The following is a 15,921-nucleotide window of genomic DNA, read 5'->3' on the forward strand; positions in this document are numbered from 1 at the left end:
CATGAAGATTGTCATGAAAATTGTGACTACTTTCAATTTGATGAATACCATTTCTAGTTGGATGTTTAATTAAATTTCAAGGCAAGGCATAGGGGCACACGCTCATAATCTTACCATTCAGAAGGCAGAGGCAGGAAGAGTGGAACAAGTTTGAAGCTAACCTGCTCCATAAAGGGAGTCCCAGGCCCGGACTATATTTTAAGAACATGTAGAGAACAAAATGAGAGAAAGAAAGGCAGAAATTTTTTATAGTAATGAGACATCCTCAAAAACATTTCCTATATGATAAAGATAAGAGCTAAGATTTGTAAGTACAGCAGCCCCAAAGGCCCTTATTTTATTTTATTATTTTTTTTTAAATGTGATTCCTTTGAAAAGCCCTTGCAACACTCTGATATGTTCTTAATTCTTATCAAATAGTGAATCAAGTAGTTTTGATGGTTGTGATGGATAGTTTTATGTCAACTTGGCACAAGCTAAAGTCATTTGAGAGGAGGGTCCCTCTCTTATGGAGGAACCTCTATAAGATGGGGCTGTAGGTAAGCCTGTGGGGGGCATTTTCTTAATTAATGATTAGTGGGGGAGGGTGCAGCCCATTGTGGGTGGTGTCATCCCTGGGCTGGTGGTCCTGGGTTCTATAAGAAAGCAGGCTGAGCAAGCCAGAATGAGCAGCCAGTAAGCAGCACCCCTCCATGGCCTCTGTATCAGCTCTTGCTTCTAGGTTGAAGCCCTGATTGAGTTCCTGTCCTGACTTCCTCCAGTGATGGACCACGATGTGGAAGTACAGGCCAAATATACTTTCCTCCCCAATTTGCTTTTGGTCATGATGTTTCATCACAGTGATATTGACCCTAAATAGGATAAGGGTAATGACAGGCTGGGCCATTTGTGTATTTAAAGATAATAACTATTCTTGGGGCATCCAGCTCACTGCTGTGCCATTCTTTGAGACCAAGTTACAGAAAAAAGATTCTTAAAAAAGAAAAGATAAAGTCCATCTACTTGCATTAGGCTGTGAGACTGAAAAGCTAAATAACCTATTTTCAAGCTTTTCAGTGTGATTACAGGACATTTTCTGTAAAGGGTCCCTGAGCAGGAGAAGGGATTTAACTGTCCTCTGGGTGATCATTTTCCTCTTACCTGCTTTTTTGCTGGTCACTTTCTTGTTATTATGACTGATTCCTCCATTGTTAATAAAATAGTCTTTTTCTTTTGGTGCACTTTATGGTCCCTGCATCCCTGACAGTGGACACACACTCACTCACATCCTGTCAGATGCTGGCAAATGTCCCAGTGAAACTGACATCCAAGGTTCATGGCGCCTGTGCTGGCCAGAAGAGTGGATCATGTACACTAGATACTCAGCTCAAAGTCTTGGTCATCAAAAAAATTAACTCTTTAAAAAATAATGTTTTATGCCTATGAGCAGCCATGTGTGCAGCAGTCACTGTGACAGGAATAGAGACCAGCTCTGGAGTAGAATGTTGATTCAGATGTAAAACCTATTATCTGTTGTTCATAAAAGCTGGTACAGGTGAGAAAATCAAGAGGAGACAAACAGATGCAGGATATGTTCATTTTACAAGGGCAAAGACTTTAAGTAGAATTGTCCTAATATTTGGTAAAAAGAAAGAGACTGACCATACAAACCCCTTTCATCTAATATGACATTTTAATGGTTATTTTGTGGTAAAAGAATAGATTTTCTTTAAAGATATTTCTTTTTTAGGGTTGGAGAGATGGTCAGTGGTTAAGAGCATTTCCTCTTCTTTCCAGAGGACCCGGTTTGAGTCTCAGCTCCCTCCTCAGGTGCAGCTCACAAGTGCCTGTAACTAGCTCCAGGGTATCCAGTGCCTCTGGCCTCTGTGGGCACTGAGCTCATATGCACATACACAACTGGATTTATTGTTAACTTTTTAGTGTGTGTGTGTGTGTGTGTGTGCACGCGCACACATGCATGTGTGCATGTGAATACAGGTGCCAGAGTAGACCTAAAGCATCAGATCTCCAGAAGGTTGTGAGCTGGCCTGTCTGGATTCTGGGAACATGACTATTGTCCTCTTTAAAAGCAGGACACATTCCGAAAGATGACTTACTTGTTTCTCAAGAAGACAAAGTATTTCAAACTCATTGACCTTTTTTTTGTGATACTAATGTGTATTAAAAATAAGATTTTTCAAGGGGAAGATTCTCTTTGTGTTTGAGGTGATGGTGACATTTTGCCAGATAGAGGATGCATCTGCTTTTTAGAAGTGCCCCGGACGTGGGAAATTCTTCATGAATGTTGACATTGGTCAGTGCTTCCTTCTATTCCTTGAGACCCTGGGGATCAAAATGATTTGACTTATCCACTAAACCTTGAGAGTGACACATTTCTTTACAGTTTTCATTTTTTTGAGACACGGTTTCTCTGTGTAGTCCTGGCTGTCCTGGAACTCTGCAAACCAGGCTGGTCTTGAGCTCAGAGATCCACCTGCCCAGTACTGGGATAAAAGGCGAGTGCCACCGTGCCCAGCTTTTATGCATTAAAAAAAAAAAAACTGAGCTTTCAAAGCTATTGAGATAGCTGAGTAGGTAAAGTGCTTATCATACAAGTGTGAGGACCTGTGTCCCATCCCCAGAACTCACACAACAAAGTTGAACGTTGTAGCTTGTGTTTGTAATCCCAGCACTGGGGAGACAAAGACAGGTGGATTCCCAGGCTTGCTGACCAGACAGTCTGGCCTATTTGATGAGCTCCAGGCCAGTGAAGAGACCCTGTCACAAAAAAAAAAAAAAAAAAAGGAAAAGAAAAAGAAGAAGAAAGAAAGAAAGAAAGAGAGAGAGAAAGAAAGAGAGAAAGAAAGAAAGAAAAGGAGGCTGGCAAAATGGCTTAGCAGGTAAAGTCACTTGTTGGCAAGCCCGAGGACTTGGCTTTTATCCCATGACCCACATGGTTATGTTCTGACTGCCACATGCACATTATAGCATACTGCCCTCCACACACAAAATAAACACACAAATGGCACAAAGATTTTTAAAACCATGTGAGGATGCAGAGATGGCTCTCGGTAGAATCCTTGTTGTAGAGCAGGGGATCTGAGCTCAAACACCTCCTGTGTTGGCATGTGTTGTGATCTCAGCACTCAGGCATGAAGAGGAGCAGGTGTCAGAGGCTGATGGACAGCCAGTTTAGCCAACAGGGTGAGCTTTAGGCCTGCTTCAAAAAATAAATTAGGTGGCGAAGTGTTGGAGGAAAGAAATCATTAAGTCAACCTTTGACCTCCACATGGACCCTCATGGGCAAGTGAGCCTACACCTATGTGTGCACGTATGCATATAACACACGCACACACACACACACACTAGAATTTTTAAATATTTGCCTTTAAACCTCAGAACTTATTGCCTATTTTCTGTCATATATGGAACACAGACACATAAATATATATGCCATGAAAGCAGAAGGGACGATGCCTGGTGGAAGGGGAGACAGGACTGTAAAAGGAATGAATTATTCTTGCTAGCCCATATAAAACACACATGATTTTTATATTTATAATGAGCCTTAAAGCTGGGCAGATACCAACCCTCTGTGCTATTTTGTCTACCTCTCCGTCAGTAACCCTGAGCTATCACTTGCCATGCTCCCTTTGGGCCACTCCTGGCCATGTGCTCAGGATCCACCTAGTCCATGGCAACTTCTTCCTTTCTATTCCTCTCTCTTTCTTGTCTCTCTCTGCCTCAGTCCCCAAGCCTGGGAACCAAAGCCCCGTCTACCTCTCTTCTGCCCAGCTACAGGCTATAGGCATCTTTGTTCAATTAATGGTTTTAAATTAAGGAGCCAGGTTTGCACAAAATCTGGTCTATGTGAGAATTCCCTTATCATGAGGCAACTAAGAGCTCAGGAAACAGAGTTTAGCATTTGCATACAAGCAACAGCAGACCAACCCACTCCGTGTAACAAAGGAGGATGATTACAGGCGTTAACACCAGCAAAGTACAATGATACATGTATGTCACAAAGAAGCACATGATTTTACATAAAATATTTAACAGAAACCCCCCCCAATTTTCAATAGCTGTGGTGTACATGCCTGTAACTCCAGTCTTTGGGAAGCTGAGGCAGGAGGATAGGGAGTTCAAGATAAACCTAAACTACAATCGCACCCCTTGCCACGTGTGTGTGTGTGTGTGTGTGTGTGTGTGTGTGTGTGTGTGTGTGTAAGAGATATTTAGTGAGGCTTGGTTGTACAAACTGTACTTGGGAGTCTGAGGCAGGAGAATTGTGAGTTCCATACTATTTTTGGCTACAGAGCAAATTCGAAGCTAACCTTCTCTACACAGAAACTGTCTCAGCACCTCCCTTCCTCCAAAAGAAAATATGTACAAATTGTTTAACTGATAAAAAATTAAAAGTAAATTTGGGGATGATATTTGGAGTATAGCTCAGAGGCTGTGCTTATGTAAGTTCCTGGGCTCAGTTTCTGTTTCTTTTAAAATTTCAGTCCTGGATATTGTACTTATGGCCTCATACATGCTCCATGAGTGTCCTAGCACTGAGTCACATCCTAGCTGGGTGAAGTGGCTGGCTTTCAAGACCAGAAATAAAGGGCAGAGGTTATTTATGGTGTGTGTGTAACTATGTTTAGTTGGGCCAGGTGTCTGCTTTTCAGTAGTTTGTGACCCAGGAAGAGGTTTGCTTAATTCAGAAACCTCAAAATGTAGATGTTCTTTACCTCAACCACAACAATTACATGGTTTCATGGGGAAAACAAAATTTATTATCACATGAAAATAATGACCCGGGCTGGAGAGATGGCTCAGTGGTTAAGAGCACTGACTGCACTTCCAGAGGTCCTGAGTTCAAATCCCAGCAACCACATGGTGGCTCACAACCATCTGTAATGAGATCTGATGCCCTCTTCTGGTGTGTCTGAAGACAGCTACAGTGTATTCATATATAATAAATAAATCTTAAAAAAAAAAAGAAAATAATGACCCATCAACTTATTAAACATGCTTTGTCTCAAGAGCACTCACTGCTAGCCCCCGCCTCTCTCTGCTTGTCTACATTTTTTTCTAGTCAGTGTTTTTGATGGAGGTCATAGCACCTGGTAATGTAAGAATAAACTTGATACAAGTTGGCTGTGAAGAGCATATGGCAGCCTTGCAAATACTCTGGGATCTTGGGAAATTGAAGAAAAAGATGTCTGCATATTATTTGGAGAACCAGAGATGTTAACTATAGATGTTAAAGCCAGAAGAGGTTATGACTTGAAAGTCTTTACAATAAAGAATTTGAATGTTAAAGGGTTTATAAGTAAATGAGCAATTCTTTTACCTTGTATAAAATTGTATTTATGTTTGTGCTGTAAAATGTTGTGCATGAAGATGGGGGATATTATAATATTGTTATGGCTTTTTTGTTCCAAATGTTGTGTCTGTTGGTTACGGTTTGAATGTGAACTATGAGCTCATGTATTTGAATACTTGGTCTCTAGTTAGTAGTAGATCAGTTTGGGAAGAATTAGGAGGAATGACCTTGATGGAGCAGGTATGAAGCCGAGAGTGGGCTTTGAGGTTTCAAAAGCCCATGCCAGACCCAGTCTCTCTCTCTGCCTGCTGCTTACAGATCAGGATGTACAGCTCTCAGCTATTATTCCAGCCATATCTGTCTGCTTCCCACCATGATGATAATAAGCTAACCCTCTGAACCTGTAAACCAGCCCCAATCAAATTCTTTCCTTTATAAGAGTTGCCATGGTCATGGTGTCTCTTCACAGCAATAAAACAGAGAATAAGATGTTATAGAGCCTTTGGGACATATATGGTCTAGCTAGCAGAAGTAAGTCACTGGGTCTGGGCCTTGAGGGTTTCATCTGCCTTTGAGTTTCTCTGAACTTTCTGCTTCCTGATCCCACCAGGATGTGAGGAGCTCCTTTCTCTGCCACATGTTTCTATCACCAGGAATTCCATCATGCTGGCTCCACTAGGCTGAGCTGAAATGGTGAGTCAAAACAAAATGTCCCTACTTTGACTTGCTCTGTCAGGTATTGTGGTCACAGCAAGGAGAAAGGTAACTAGTATCTTCCCTCACATACATATCTGAGAGTTTCAAAGATTTAACACATGGTTGTGCTTATTATAATCTAATTAAAAAATAAGGTAAGACCAACTTAATTTCTTTTTTCTATTTTTGGTTGAGCTTTTTATGTTTATTTTTTCATTTAAATTATATGCATGTGAATACAGGTGCCTGCAAAGGCCAGAAGAGGTGTCAGATCTCCTGGATCTGGATTCACAGGCGGTTGTGAGCAACCGGATGTGAGTGTGTGAACTCTTGTCACCTTCAAGAGCAGCAGGAACTCTTAACTACTGAGCCATTTCTCCAGTTCCTTGTTTATTGTTTTTCTTCTGTTCTGTTTTAAGGTTGATTTATTTTGTGTGCATGAGTATTTTGCCTGCATATATGGACATGTACCTCATTTGTGTCTGATGCCAAAAGAGTTCAGAAGACGGCATTAGATTTCCTGGAACTGGAGTTAGGGAAGATTATGAGCCACCATGTGGATGCTGGGAACCAAACCTTGCAAGTCCTCTGCAAGTGTTCTTAAGCACCGAGCCTTCTCTCCAGCTCCCCAGCTTCCTCATTTAACTTAGTTTATCAAGGTAAAAGAAGACAGGAAGAGTATTAAAACAGTGTAGACTGTTTTTAACCCTACCAAGAGGAGCCTAAATTAAGTGAACTCTCTGTTCCTCCAGGTAACTTGACTTTAGGCTGCACCTTTACCTGGCCTTTAACCCCCTAAAGAAAACTAAGCCTCATCTCTAGATTGCAGCAATTAGTGAGATACCTGACAGGTGAGGCATGAGGTAAACCTGTCTGTAAGTTCAAATTTCATTTCTTAAATTTAAATTTCTTTTATTTTTTTCTTGGTCTTTTGAGAGGGGGTTTCTCTGTGTAGCCTGGCTGTCCCGGAAACTCACTCTGTAGACCAGGCTGGCCTCGAACTCACAGAGATCTGCCTGCCTCTGCTGGGATTAAATGTGTGTACCACAGCGGTGCTCCCTGCCCCCAGATATCATCAGCCAATATCAGTCCACCCAGGGCAAATGGCGGGGGTATGTGTTCAGAAGCCCCAGGAGTACAAACTGTAATGATGACATGCCAGGACCAGCTTCGGGGACGCAGATCAGCTTTAGTCAGGGTGATTCAAGGATTGTATAGTTTTTGGGTTAAGGAATAGGAGTATCCAGGGTGGGCAAAGGTCATTGGGTGAAAGCTAAGGTACTGAGATACCTCATTAACATGGGGAGGCACTTCAGGAATCTCAGGTTCTAGCTGATTTGGTTCTTATCAGGAGGGAGAAAGCTGGATCTGTAATCTAACTGAGGATATGTGACGTTCTACAGTTACGTGGAGTGTGGGATCCCTCAAATTGAGAAGAGAAATACCCTTGTTTCAGTGGCAGCCTTCAGTGCTGGGAGGGTCTTGGGGTTGGGTAGGGTTTTTATCTTGTACTCTCCTGTGTGTATCTGTTGTATCTACATCACTTGTAGAAGGCCTGTCTGCTGCCAGTTTATCTCTGCACTACCAACTCTAATATGCCTCAGGTCCTTTGGGTGGGACCTTTGGATACTCATCTCCAAATTAACCCTTCAACCTTTTTGTTTTTTTGGTTTTTCGAGACAGGGTTTCTCTGTGTAGCCCTGGCTGTCCTGGAACTCACTCTGTAGACCAGGCTGGCCTCGAACTCAGAACTCAGAAATCTGCCTGCCTCTGCCTCCCAAGTGCTGGGATTAAAGGCGTGCGCCACCACCGCCCGGCCTAACCCTTCAACCTTAATCTCCTCACAGAGTAGGAGGGGAAAACAGACCCATTTCACTAGCTAGATGTGATCCATTGAGAGAGACTTCTTGGATCATAACAAAAATGTTTATGGATCATGCCTGGTTTAGCATAAAGAATGAACAGATTGACTAGTGACATCTATCAAGGGTGGTCAGGGGACTGTATGATGTTAAGATGCCCCTGGTATTTTTACATGTATTTTTAATGTTTGTACCGTCAGAGAAATTTGAGCAGATTTTAGGGATAAAGGCTTCAGGGACATTTCTGGTTCATAAAATCCCTTGAGGGAAACAATAAAGGCTAACAACCCTTATTTTAATGAACATACACAGAATATTAGAGAGAAGTCATTTATTGTGGTATTATTGGACTCAGGTTAATGTCCTACAAGTTCCTACAAGACTACAATGCCTCCTTATTGGTGTGTGTGTTTGCAGCAGGACCTTGCTATATAGTCCAGGGTGACCACTAATTTATGACCCTCTTGCCTCTTCCCAGCCAAAGGCTAGAATGACAGATATGTTTCGCCAAGACTGGCCTCAGAACACCTTTTATATACTATAGTTATAATATTAGTTTTGATTTTTGTCATTTCTTTTTTATTAGTGTATATTTCTTGTATTAAATCATGGATGTCATCATAGTGTTTTAATGCAAGTACATCATGAACTTGGACACACACAACAAACAAACAAACAAACAAACAAACACCTCCAACAACCCATGGAGGCTCTTTTATGTTGGTGAACTATTCCTGGGCATGGGCCTGGCCTAGAGTAAAATTGCTATAGCTAGTGATTCTTCATTGGAGAGGATTTCCCTTTCACAGCAGGTATCAGCTGTAAATAGCTTCTTGGTTAGTGGTGGGACATAGGGTCTACTTCCCCCTCCCTGTACAGGGTTTTGTCTGGTTTGATCTTATGTCTGCTGTTACAATCTCTGTGAGTTCATAATGTACCAGTCCTGTTGTTTCTGGTAGATAATAGTCCCTTGGAGTTATCTACCACTTCTGGCTCTTAGAATCTTTTGGCCTTCTGCAAAGATTCGTGAACCTCATACCATTCTGGGACTCAGGTAGGGGCCTTTACCCTCTACTTCTTATATACATTTTAAACCTAGATTCCTCACACAAGAGAAAACATATGACATGACATTTGTCTTTTGAGACTGGTCCCTAACCTTACTTACCAGCCCCTTTGTTCTGTATCACAAGATCTCCAAAGGCTTATTTTGACAAAATAGCTCTGTGGCTGGTGGTGGTGGCGGTAGCAGTGATGGTGGTGGTGATGATGGTGGTGGTGGTGGTGATGATGGTGGTGATGGTGGTGGTGATGGTGGTGGTGGTGATGGTGGTGGTGATGATGGTGGTGATGGTGGTGGTGGTGGAGAAGTCAGACTTTTCTTATGCATGGGAGGAGAAGGAAGCCTGGCCACTCTGTCAATGAGTGATTCTCTTTTGTCAAGCACATTGCTCACACTCCTTGAAGATGGGATTCTGGTTGTATTTGAATTGTACTGCAGTTACTAGGAAAAGAAGGCTTGAGCCACAACTCTCACACTGGGGTCTCTGATAAGTGTCCTCCATGCTACACAGAGACTGCCTTTGGGGTGCCACTGCTCATGGCTGTGTCTCCCTAGGGTGAGAGCCATTGCTCTGAGCCATGTGCTTCTATAACTGGCCCTGGGTCACAGTGCTTCCTTCCTAGCTTCGGAGATGTCCTTTCAAGATGGGACCTGTAGGGATGACTGTTTTTCTCTCCCATTCTTCCTAGACCCCGTTCTGGAGTGGCCATGCATTCAGTTAATAACTTAGGCACGTTGTTTTTATTACATGGACCACAACTGGACACAGACGTTATCTTAGTTAGGGTTTTCCTGCTGTGAACAGACACCATGACCAAGGTAAGTCTTTCAAGAAGAACATGTATTTGGGGCTGGCTTACAGATTCAGAGGTTCAGTCCATTATCATAAAGGTAGGAACACGGCAACATCCAGGCAGAAATGGTGCAGGCAGAGTTGAGTGTTCTACATCTTCATCTGAAGGCTGCTAGCAGAATATTCACTTCCAGGCAGCTACAATGAGGGTCTTAAAGCCCACACCCACAGTGACATGCCTATGTCAACAAGGGCACACCTATTCCAACAAGGCCACATTTCCTAGTAGTGCCACTCTCTGGGCCGAGCATATACTAATCATAACAGAGGTGGACACAACACAACCACAGGCTCACTAATTCACCTCTTACTTTCAAAGCGCCTGTGCGTATCATCCCAGAACAGTCTTTAGTTCCAACCCTGGATAGTCTCTCAGGTTGATTTTAATGTTTTCTTCACCTTCTCCATCCTCAGCTTCCTTCTTGAGCCTCCTGTCTACTGATTTTCTCTTCTCAGAGGGATTTATCTTGGATAGCTGTTCCTTGATCTTAAGCCTTTATTTTCTTCTTTTAGAACAATAAAAATATTTCTTTATTGTACATGAAAGAAAAAAAAACCCACATGTTCACTATAGAAATTAGAAGACCACAAAAAAATGCATAAAGCAAGGCCTTCCACATTATGTATGATACTAGAAATAGCGGCAGGAAATGTTATGTGTCCTTCACTTTTTTGTCTTGTTTTGTTTTGAGGCAAGGTCTCCTTATAGGCCACACCAACCTTGAATTCACTATCTTCCTGGCTGCACGCCCTCAGTCCTGAGATTACAGATGCTCACCTCCTGCCCTCCTCCTAGTTTTCCAGGGTTGAAATACATCATACATTTAGATATGTATTCTCAGTCTTTCATCCATATCTCCTCAGCCTGTACCAACTCTCAGCAAAGCTCTGAGGCTGCCATGACATTGTTGTATGTGTGCATCTGTGCATGTGTGGTAGATTTATCACACACAGACACAAACAGCTCTAGCTAGTGTCTAAGCTCCAGGTCCTGAACTGGAGGCTCGAGGCTAGACTCACAGTGCTCCACATTTTGGCTCTCTTTGATCAGTGTATTGCACAAGGTTCTCTAGAGTATAGAATGAATCTCTCTCTCTCTCTCTCTCTCTCTCTCTCTCTCTCTCTCTCTCACTCTCTCTCTCTCTCTCTCTCTCTCTCTCACACACACACACACACATACACACACACTCATACACACACACACACACCCCAATCTCAGGTATCATTCCCTAGAAACCATCTACTGTTTTCTTAAGACAGGGTTTCTCACCTTTGTGTTGTGAGTGCAAGGCTAGCCAGTGAGCCCCAGTAATCCAGTTGTTTCTGTCCCCACCACACTGAGGTTATAAGTGCCCGCCACCACAATTGGTATTTATTTTTACAGTGGTTTTGGGGATCAAACTCAGGTCTCAGTGCTTGTGTGATAAGTAGTCTACATACATCTGTCCACAAATACTCTACACACTGAGCCATCTATCTAGACTCTTGCCTTTTCATAATTGCTTTCTGGTCCACTTCTTGTGGCTTTTGGAACCTTGGTCTCCACCCTCCCACAGCCTTAGCTCAACCTGCCAGTTTCTAAGAGCTTTCGGCTTCCATAAATTGCTAGGAAATCATGTCTGAACATCCAAAGAAAGTTCCCTGTTATTCTGCAAAATGACAGTGAGGTGCTAAGAGCTGTGTGAATTTGGAGCTCAGGATGTTCTGTTCTTCAGCTGTAATTGCTGTTTTCCCTTTAACTCTAGACATTATTCTGTCAAACAAAAGAAATTTTAGTCTTCACATGGGTATTATTATTTCATCAAACATCTCCTGCTGTAAATGTGTGAATGGAAAAAGATTTCTGCAGTATTGAAGGTGATTTTGTTTTGTCTCGGGGTTGGCCTTCAAAGACTCCCAGAAGAGGAAAATTTGGTGTGGAGGTGAGTCTTGAAGGATTCATTGATTCACAGGGTAAGGCATAGCCTGTTCCTGCAAATGTGGAGGAGTCTGTAAATACTCAATTTAAAAAAATCATTTTAAAATTGTGAGAAATGTTAAATGAGCTCTTGTTTTTCAAGTATATTATCTAAATGATGATGTTTGATCTTCAAAATTTAATGTCTCTGAGAGTAGTGTGGGATATGGATTAAGCAGGATTTGGTCAGATTTAAGCGAGCAATCACAAGCTTTGATGGATCCAGAGACGTCAGGATCTGTGCTGAGGGCTGGGGGAGGACTTGGCTCAGACTATGGAATAAGAGAATAATTTGTCTCCTTGAATTACCCTTCAAGACGTCAACCTTATGATCCAGGAATGTGTTTTTTGAATCAGCCACACACCATGCAGGTGACTATGCATCTTGGAATTGAGATCCTAGTCTGCATGAGGGATGTGGCTGTATGATTAATAGAACATAAATATGTTTTCATGAGATACATTGCTCTTGCTGTCATGTGTTCTCCAATGAGGTAAATTACTTCTCCTTAATCTAGTGGACACGTCGGCAGTTACTACATTGAATGGCTGTCTGGTATATATATTAATATAGGCATTGGGCTATATTTTCTTTCTTTGCTCTATAGTTTTGTAGTCAAAAGACTGATGCATCTGTGTTAGTGGTACCCAGATACCATGGGATTCCCAGGGTAGCAATTCATGAACTCAAAAGAGAATCAGGTAGAAAGGGTGGAGTGAAACTTGGTTGTGCTGATAGCTTTATAGCTATTTCAGACTGAGTTGGTCCAAATGGGTGTGGCCTCTTGTATTTTTCATGTTGGAATCAAAACAATGTAAGCTCCTATGGGAACCAAGACAGCTTTGTTAGGATCAGTAAGTAGAGACACAGAATGGCTGCCCACAGGTCTAGAGGATGGCTCTGCCCTCTGCATAGGTGGCCCTTGCTCTTTGCCATATTCCTATGCACAGTTCTTGGATAGCACATGCACCCAACCCCTTAAGTACTACTGGATTTCTGAAGGTAGCTTATTTGCTTTGTGGCAACTGGTTCCCTCTCTCAAGAGTGCTGGCTGGGTCTCTACAAAGAAGCTGTAGAAGTGTATGCAGTAAAGCATCTCAAACTCTGCCTGCATAACCAGAGAGGTGATTCTGCTGTGCTTACTGGGTTCTGAAGGCTGGTTTTGGGAACACAGGCCAAGCAAATCAGAGACAGAACTGGAAGGCAGATGTGCACATATGTGTGTGTGTGTGTGTGTGTGTGTGTGTGTGTGTGTGTGTGTGTGTGTGTGTAGAACCTTCAGATTTGGGGAATTGATAGACTAAGTAGGCTTGGATGTTGGCCTGGGAAGCATCCCTGGACAGACTTCTGTTGTAAGTTTTTTACTAGGTGGGTGTGGTGTTTTGTTTTGCTTTGTCTTTTGGTAGTGGTGGTACTGGACTGAACCCAGGACTAGGCTAGATGAGTTTTGACTTCTGAGCTGTATCAACAGCTCTACACACACGGCTGAGTTAGGAGACCTATGGGTAGAATCTTTTCTACATGCATCATCTTGATGCCTGGGCTCCCTGTCCCCAGCTTTATTTTCTGCCTGAGGCAGGACTGAAGAAGGCCTCCTAGAACTCAGATGAACTGCATGCTTTCATTTGCCAGCAGGAAAGCAAGCTCCAAATCTGGCTGAGACTTCAACAGGACCCATCAATATTGTTGACCCAGTAATCCAGCTCCCTGGGACTCCCCAAAGGACTGGGATTAAAGCCAAGACTCAGGCTCAGCCTGGCAGGAAGTACTGTTGTCATCATTACCAGCCCTCAGGATGCACAAGCCGATCCTCCAGCTTCTCTCCTTGCTGCCTTCTGAGGACTCCAGAGATAAAGACTGTGTGCCAGATGGCCTCACCTTAGGCTCTGTGAAGGCAGCTCTTACAGCCGATGAGCTTTGAAAGAAGTGCCCATCTCCATGCCAGCATGTCACAGGAGTATAGGAAGTTTGTCAGAATCACAAACAGTCTCTCATCTGGAATGCAAGATGCTTCTAGCCTGCAACATTTTTAGGACCTGCCTATGCACCCCAAAGCTCCTTGGGGGCAATTCAAACCATACCCACGCCAGTGTGGCTGACTTCATTTGCTAAAGGTTTTTTGTTTTTTTCTTTAGCATTTTCTCATCATATCTGGAGAAGATGAAGCTTGGCATGGATGGAGGAAACTTTCTTTTGAATTCCAGGAATCAAGGATCCCTAGTTCAGAACTGCTCTTGTTGGTTGGCCCAAAGTGTTCCCTAGCAATTTCATCTTCTCCCAAACAGATGAGGCTTAATTTCTTGGCCAAATTTAGCAACCAGAACAAAGTACATGCACTTTGAGACCATAAGGAGTGGTTTCACTAAAAGACATCTTAGCTGATATGGGGGAATTTAGGCAATAGAAGACCCAGGAACATTTTAAGCTTTCTGCAATTTTCTAGAAGCTTCCTAACTAAACATAGTAAAATGTACCCACATCTTCAATTAAATGTAAAACTTTCATAAAACTGAAGTCATTTTTATAGCTTTGTCTTTATAATTGTCTCATTCTTTTTTTTTTTATTGGATGATTTATTTACATTTCCTATGTTGTCCCCTTACCCCATCCCCCACCACCCCCTCGGAACCCCCAATCCCCTCGCCCCTCATCCTTCTTCTCTGTGGATGTAACCTCTATCTACCCCCCCCCCCTCCCACCTCCCCACCCTCAAAATTCCCACCCCCTGGGGCATCCAGCCTTCATGAGGTCAAGGTTCTCTTCTTCCACCTATGCCCAGCAGGGCCCTCCACTTTTACATATTCAGCTGAAGCCCTGGATCCCCCCCTAAGTGCTCCCAGGCTGGTGGTTTAGACCCTGGGAGCTGTGGTTGGTTGGTATTGTTGCTCTCCTCATGGTGCCACAAACCCTTTCAGCTCCTTCAGTCTTCACTCTAACTCCTCTATTGAGAACCCCATGATCAGTTGAATGGCTAGTTGTGAGCATCTGCCTCTGAATATGTCTGACTCTTGAAGGCCTCTGAGGAGATATCCATATCAGGCTCTTATCAGCATGCACTTCCTGTCTTCCACATCAGCATCTACCTTTGGTGATTGCACATGGGATAGATACTCAGGTGGGGTGGTCTTGAGACGGCCCCTCCTTCAGTTTCTGTCCCTCACTTTGTCTCCATATTTGCTCCCTTGAGTATTTTGTTGCTCCTTCTAAGAAGGACCGAATCACCCTCACTTGGTCTTCCTTCTTTATGGGCTTCATGTGGCCTGTGAGTTGCATCTTGGGCATTTCAAGGTTCTAGGCTAATATCCAATAATCAGTGAGTGAATACCATGTGTCTTCTTTTGTGATTGGCTTACCTCACTCAGGATGATAATTTCTAGTTCCATCCATTTACCTAGGAACCTCTCGAATTCATTGTTTTTAATAGCTGAGTAATACTCCATTGTGTAAATATACCACATTTTTTGAATCCATTCCTCAGTTGAAGGACATCTGGGTTCTTTCCAGCTCCTGGCTATTATAAATAAGGCTGCTATGAACATAGTTGAGCATATGTCCTTGTTATATGTTCGAGCATCTTCTGGGTATATGCCTAGGAGTGGTATAGCTGGATCCTCGGGTAATGCTATGTCCAATTTTCTGAGGAACCGCCAGACTGATTTCCAAAGTGGTTGCACCATCTTGCAGTCCCACCAACAATGGAGGAGTGTTCCTCTTTCTCCACACCCTCGCCAGCATCTACTATCACCTGAGTTTTTAATCTTAGCCATTCTGACTGGTGTGAGATGGAATCTCAGGGTTGTTTTGATTTGCATTTCCCTGACGACTAAGGATGCTGAACATTTCTTTAGATGCTTCTCGGCCATTCGAGTTTCTTCCGTTGAAAATTCTTTGTTAAGCTCTATACCCCATTTTTTAATAGGGTAATTTGGTTGTCTGGAGTCTAATTTCTTGAGTTCTTTGTATATATTGGATATTAGCCCTCTATCAGATGAAGGATTGGTAAAGATCTTTTCCCAATTTGTTGGTTGTCGTTTTGTCCTATTGACAGTGTCCTTTGCCTTACAGTAACTTTGCAATTTTATGAAGTCCCATTTGTCAATTCTCGATCTTAGAGCATATGCCATTGGAGTTCTGTTCAGGAACTTTTCCCCTGTGCCCAAGTATTCGAGGCTTTTCCCAACCTTCTCTTCTAT

The 15,921-nt window shown here is 42.8% G+C and overlaps 1 long non-coding RNA gene across 1 annotated transcript in view; it reads left to right on the forward strand.

The window, feature by feature from the left end:
- Positions 1–5,903: 5,903 nt before the first annotated feature.
- LOC114630877 overlaps positions 5,904–15,921 on the forward strand; it is a 41,044-nt gene continuing 31,026 nt past the window's right edge. The window contains exon 1 of the long non-coding RNA XR_003712871.1: positions 5,904–5,989. This is a non-coding gene — a long non-coding RNA (uncharacterized LOC114630877). The remainder of the gene's footprint in view (positions 5,990–15,921) is intronic.

Source organism: Grammomys surdaster, unplaced genomic scaffold, assembly GCF_004785775.1.
Source record: "Grammomys surdaster isolate TR1022 unplaced genomic scaffold, NIH_TR_1.0 347, whole genome shotgun sequence".
Taxonomy (NCBI): Eukaryota; Metazoa; Chordata; class Mammalia; order Rodentia; family Muridae; genus Grammomys; species Grammomys surdaster.